General features: G+C 29.2%; 1 protein-coding gene and 1 long non-coding RNA gene across 5 annotated transcripts in view; one reads left to right on the top strand and one right to left on the bottom strand.

Annotated features, from left to right (window-relative positions):
• Window positions 1–918, top strand: part of LOC136795858 (uncharacterized) — a 28,215-nt gene extending 27,297 nt beyond the window's left edge. The window contains exons 2-3 of the long non-coding RNA XR_010843542.1: window positions 512–571; window positions 664–918. This is a non-coding gene — a long non-coding RNA (uncharacterized lncRNA). The remainder of the gene's footprint in view (window positions 1–511; window positions 572–663) is intronic.
• Window positions 1–6,947, bottom strand: part of OtopLa (Otopetrin-like a) — a 331,346-nt gene that overhangs the window by 297,155 nt on the left and 27,244 nt on the right. The gene's annotated exons all lie outside the window — the stretch shown is intronic.

Genomic DNA, 6,947 nt, shown 5'->3' on the forward strand with positions numbered 1-6,947 from the left:
GTGGGACGGTTAATGAATTTATTTTGAAGAAGGGTTTTAATATGCTGATTGAACTTATTCATTAGTGAGCGGGTGGGATCACGGGTTGAAGGTAATTTCATAAATGACATCTTTTTTTTTGTTACCGGTATTTATTTTATATTATATTGAAATTATGAACAAATGGGCTTATTTTCTTGAACAGAAAACAATAAGTACAAAATATGTTATACCCTTAGCAACAGGTTAAATAATGTATGGTATGATTTGCATTATTAAAACCCTAATTCTTCCTCATATACATAAATATGGTCTGTACAGTGGGCGTCTCTACTTTCGGACTGCCAAACCCAACTCTTGACTTCAAAATATATAATATTTTAAAAGAAGTTACATTTTTAGCTCATGTGCTGCCTTTATTTACTTATTTAACTTTTAATTAAAAGTCCCTTTTAAGGACAAAATATATATTACTTATTATAATGCATAGGCATTATTAAAAAAATTGACATTTCACTCACAATTTTTACAGATTTAAAATTGGTAATTACAACAACTGTGAAGATTGCCAACGATAAATTTATTGCACCAGGTAAACGTTGTCTGGGTTTTATTTATTTATGTTTTTGCCCATGTAATGGTAATTATAAATAAGCATGTTTAATTGAAATTGATGTTTTTCAGCGTAATATCAAGAAATATAAGGACATTGAAATATACCGCGAAATGAAAAAAATCAATAAGGCCAGAGCTGAATTTCAGAGAGCGGTGATGAGTGAACTGAAGGGAGCACTTCAGCCACAATAGGGTTTGATTCCGGCTTAGCACGCCCAGAATTAATCTGTTGGCAACCGACAGGAGCTATAGCGAGCAGATAAGTCCTCAACCACTGGGCTAAACTGATATCATCAGCTCGGCACTAACTACTAGTATTTTGTCACCAACATCTAACAAAAGAAATATTTTCAATAAATAAAAAAAAATTAATTAATTTACAAATCCACAAAAAGAGATTATTTCATTAACGATAGTAAAATGCAGTAGAAGAGGTGTGAAAGATAGGCGAACTTTCTGTCGAAATATAAAATAAAAAATTACCAACGATTATGAGTGTGTGTTGAGTTTAATTAGAGGAGGATCCACGTGAGCAGAAGGGAGAAAGAGAGATAGAGAATAGAAAAAATTCACTTTTCAAAATTTATTTTTCTTCATTTATTGCTATTTACAACTGTACATTATAATACATTTAGTAAATTTTATCTCTGTTAAAGTGGAGTGCTAGAGAAACCATCCATTGGTAGAATTCTAATCTTTTCAAAATAAACAGAGATAAAATAATTAAACACGGTTGACATTAAAATAAGTAACACTTTTCCACTAACTTTATGAAAAATACAGGGTTCTTTCTCAGGGAAAAATTAAAGGTTCTCTCTTTTAGAAAAATTAATTAAAAGTTGTAATAGTTCACCACTGTGAAGTAAGCCATCGATATTATCATGGTAAGCGCACTAGTTACAACCAATGTTTTTAAATATCAAGAGTCTGGTGCTAACAATCAGATCAAAATTATAACAAGTTTTCACCAGAGGGTTAATATTTAAAAACAATAGTTATCCTGTCAATAATTGATACGCTTACCGTATGCACTTCAACTAATGCAAGAAGAGTGGGTTATCTTGCAGTTCATCAAACAATTTTAGGCTGTGTAAAATGGAATAAAGATTGCTTCCTTGGGTCCACCACACAAAAAAAGTAAAAAAATCACCATTATTGCTAGATTTGAGGATGATTACGAATCAAATGAACATAGTTGAAAGTTTGATATCAATTAGTTCATTTAGTTAAAATAAAACATACATTATTATCTGTATCTGCACATTAGATTAATGAAAGATTTAATTGTTTACAATACCTATTTAGTATACAGCGATAAATAACAATTTATGATTAAAATATAAAGTAATAATGTGTAATAAAAATCGGTAAATAAAATATCTCATGTCTCTATACACTTTACTAACCGTTTTCTATAACAACTGTAATACAAAAACCATTCATTCTTCCATTACTAATAATGGTCTAAAAAGGATCTATATAGGCAATTAAATTTCTTTCAATCAGAATTTACAATGTTCGGTGGTTTACAGCTTTCAATTTATAATAAATGTAAACAAAATAAAGAGAGATCCTGCATAAATTCACTATATATTTTTTTTAAATATGAGTAAATGTTTAACAGAATGTATATTCGTAAACAATTGTACGAATTCAATTATATTATTTTAAACGTTCTGAGCCGGTCCCCATACTTTTGTCACTGCGGTACCCGTCTAAGGCTAAAAAATATTCGCAATACCCCTATACATATACCCTATTTCTGTCCATTAGAAAAAATAAATAAATAAAAAATTTACAAGTGACAAAATTATCCTTAGAGCAGTTGAATATGTATAAAAAGACAAAAGACTGCAAATTAAATACTCTAATGCACTGTATCCACAATATTTTAATATTGTAAATTTTAATTTTAATTGTAATGTTTTTTGTAATATTTTGAGAAAGTGTTATTATTCGGTCGCACCGTCTCTAGGATATGCTTTTGAACGTCTGATGTAGAGTACTCATAAATGTTTTACGAAAATAATCTGTACTAATTTGTACCGTCGTTGGGATGAAAATAATTATGACTTAAGACCAGATTGTCCAGTAATTGCGTTTTTATTTTTTTGTTAGTTTCAAATTTAGCCAATTTTCGAGTTATTCAAACCATGAAAAGAACTTTCAATTATCGAGTACTAGAGTACCTTCGAAAATTGTATAGTGCACAAAATAGTACTAGTAGTAGTATCTAAGTGTTCGCGCAAAAATTTACATTTTTGTTAATTTTTTAAAAATTAACTATCAAATCATAGTCGTTTGTTTTTTTGATAACTGTTGGCACCGACTTCAATACAAAGAAAGACCCAAAAATCACACAATATAAATTTATGATACTTAAAATTAAAAATGATTCATCTAAACAATCTTTTAACTTCGACAAACTATTGTACAAAACATTCCAAGACCTAAGCTTGTTGGGCATTCCACGTTAGGAGATGGAAATATACTGATACCATCCAATCTTCCCAGTTCCGGACTTTATCAGGGCCCTTTTACCAATCCAATCCGATTGGCATGTTCTACACCAGGGGTGGCCAACTTTCAAATATAGGAATGACTATTGCTTCGTATACCGTTATATAATTATTGATATCTGGACCTTGTGTAACTAAGGAGGTATAATTAAACCAGCAACATATTCTATAAATAATATGTATATATATTTTAGAACAGTTATATCAAGCACGGATTTCATTTATTTTATCCTTTTATTTATGAAAGCTTTGCTTCGGCATCTCCAAACTGTTTTTCATTATTAACATCTCGCAAATAATTTTAAAAATCGATACTCAACTAATAAAAATAGTAAAATATATGAATATTAATATTATCTACCTAACATCGGTGTAGTACGAGGCGGAAGATGCGTGATGAAAAAGTCCAATAATATTCACTGGTGACATGCGAAGGTTCGTGACCTCAAAGTCAATCTTAAATAATAAACGAGCAACCAAACAAAAAAAAAAAAGTAACATCCTTTTGTAATTTTTACTTTCACTTACCTACATTTATTTATCACCCTACTCTGCATGTTAGATAATACGGGTGTCCCCAGCAATGGGTTGTAACCCATTGCTGCAATCAAAACCATATCTTTTCTATAAGTAACACATCTAAGCAATACATATTTCTTATTTATACTTACATCATATTTCACTTACCAAAAAATAAATTATGAAGTAAAGGGAATTATTGCAAATTTTGAATTCAAGTTTTTGACGTAAATACACGTTCTAACCCCCCTGCTTATGTCCATATAACCAAGCCTCGCAAAATGGTCAGTGAAAGGCCTAGCTCAAAAGCGAAGAGCCATAAGAAACTGATTTTTTTTCCTCTTGTCAGCCCAAAACTTCCATTGAAGTCTTATACTGCGGGGCTTATCTATTCTAACCATGGTGTAGGGTCAAGTTTTTCATTTTGTGGGACCACCACTAATGAAAAAGGCAACGCCCAAGGCCGGATTCTAACCGGCGCCACCCGCAGATTTCAGATTGATTGACCTACGCCTTACCACCTGACCTACGGAGGACCCTAAGAAACTGATATTACATATTTAAAGCTACTGAGATGTTATAGCAACTTTTTCGTTGAAATCTACCAACCGGAATATATTATATCTAAAATATAATAATAATATATACAATATATAATAATTAAAATAAAAATATATAAAATTTTGCAGTTTTACCGTTTACAAAAAAAATGGCTTTTGCGATTTTGATTAAACTCCGTAAATCAATGTGAAATTAAGTCGTCTCTAACCAGAGGTTGGTCTAACCTAATGTTTAAATGTGAATTAAAAATAAAAATCTTCTACTAGATCATCTGCAATTATGTTTATTTGAAATCGTTAACCATATCACACTTTTACTAGTAATGAAATATGAATAAATTTAAACTGTAAAAAGATTTGACAATTAACTTCAGGAAATAAGGAAAAATATTTTTTTTTTTTTAGGAATTTATATTCTTGACATATAATTGTTGTCTGATATTTTATTTTAATCATAACTTTTGAATTTTCCAAGAACGAGCTTAGAGCAACTTTTATTCATGAAAAATCACCATATAAGAAATTAGGTGCCTGGCCAAGGCTCAAGCCTTAGCAAACAGGCATTAAAGCCCCTGTTATTACTTTTATACTAATAAAAAAAGTTATGAATGCAGATTCGATTTGGGAAATAATTTTAAGATATCTTAAAGAAACTAAACAACTCAAAAAAATTTAGTAAATATTTCAGTTATCCGATTAATAATTGTCAGTAATTTGGGGATTCATGAACAACAGGATCAGGGGAGTAGAAAGAACCATTTATTCAAAGGTGTCCTGTTGAAAATAGCTTGTAGAATAATTTATAACAAGCGCACATTGAAAAGGCCTGAAAAGAATTTATAACTCCCATACTTCTTTATAATTTATTTCATAAAGCACTCGGTAAGAACAATTCATTATTAACTTTTTATGTATTAATAATAATTATCATTGAAAATATGTCAGTAATATTCAGTTGCAGTATACTAGTCATCTTTCCTTAATCAATTAAGATTAGATGCCTAAAATAAATACAGAAACATTAAAAATAAACAAAAATCCAATTTAAAAGAGCTGAATTCACTGTTAGTAGATTAATTAATAGTTTCATTTCAAGACAATTCACTGACTCTATTCTTCTATGACCAAAGCGAATTAAGTTTAAACTAAATAAAAAAATAATTTTTAAAAATAATCATGAATCCTATAGATTTGTATTAACCAGGCTGAAAAAAATTATAGTTTTTAAAAAACTCTTCAAAGACCCGGACCAAAGCTGTTCGATAATTAATCAGCCCCTTCCACTGCGGCCTCTTCATCGTGACGAGAGGGCTTGAATACTAAAAAAGAAATCAATAGTAGTCATTACTTTGAAATTCATCACTGCAATAACCGTTTAATCAGCAAGACAATATTTAATTTGATGAACCAATACCATAAAAAATATTTATATTAAAATTTTTATGGCATACACTAATTAGTCATGATGAATGTGTTCTCGAGATTAATTGGAATGCTTCAGTAGAAAAACAAGTAACTAACGGTCTGAGATTGTAACTAGCAACAAAAACGCAATAATGAATTAATTTAATTTAATTAACAATTTTTTTTAAATACTTTTTATTTATTTTATTACTGATATTACCACACAGTTGTGGGCAATAGGTAATAGTGATAAATGATCTCATTCATACTAGAATAAAATAAGAATAAAATAAATAAATGAATACTCCCACGGGTAAGGGTTAGAGCAGAGCTCAAAAGATCCCAGCGCATCCCTCTCGCCGCATCACTGGTAGTGAGCCAGTGGAGGCTGAACAATTAATTGACAATTTACATTATAGACTGTACATATAAAGTAGATTCATTAGAGATAGAATTAGTTTTATTTGAAGGGTGGTAAAATAAAAAATATGTACTTGGTAATCAAACTAATACTGTAATTATAATTACTTATAATCACCCTTTAAAATATCAGTATCAACTGAAGTCTTTTATGTTTAAAAAATAGAATAAAAAGTAATAAAAAAAAAACTCGCCATCTCTTCCATAATGATATTAATTAGCAAATAAACTAAATAGCATTCTGATTTAAGAATTAGTAATTTTTAAATATATACACACAATAAAAGTGCCAAAGAAAAGAATACAATGACAATTTAATAAAAGGTGATCATATTAATAAGAATTTAATCTAGTGGTCTTGTTTTATTAACTTTACATTTAACAGTTACACGTATACAAATTTTCACAGACATCTACTTATCAATTTGGTGCTGTACCTTTTTTAGGCTACCGCCTTAACCCAATTAAGTATTTAAAACTAAAATAATATATCAAAATTTAAATAAATAAATTCTTAATGTATAAAAATAATTTTTGTCTGGATTCATGTATGTTTACTCTAGCAGTACTTAGCGGTTTTAATTTGGGCTATGCATGCCTATTAAAAAAAAAAAAAAAAAAAAAAAAAATAGTTTGACATAAATTGTCTTCAATCTGGCTTTCGACTGACAAAGGTTTTTACGACAGTGACCTGACACAGCATGTTTTAAAATATTTAAATAAAACGTCAGCTTAAGAGATATTTGTCTATGGTTTAAGTATATACAGGTTTTCTGATCAACCTAATGTCTACATATACTTATATAATATTTTGAAATAGTTGTGGATATTTATAATAGTTTTAAAAACTAGTATATATTATTATTTCTATAACGTGTATATATTTTTCTCATTGTACGTTCTTCGTGCAGCATTTATCTAAATCCAAATA

Source organism: Halyomorpha halys, unplaced genomic scaffold (genome assembly GCF_000696795.3).
Source record: "Halyomorpha halys isolate HHAL.00 unplaced genomic scaffold, Hhal_1.1 Scaffold949.1, whole genome shotgun sequence".
Taxonomy (NCBI): domain Eukaryota; kingdom Metazoa; phylum Arthropoda; class Insecta; order Hemiptera; family Pentatomidae; genus Halyomorpha; species Halyomorpha halys.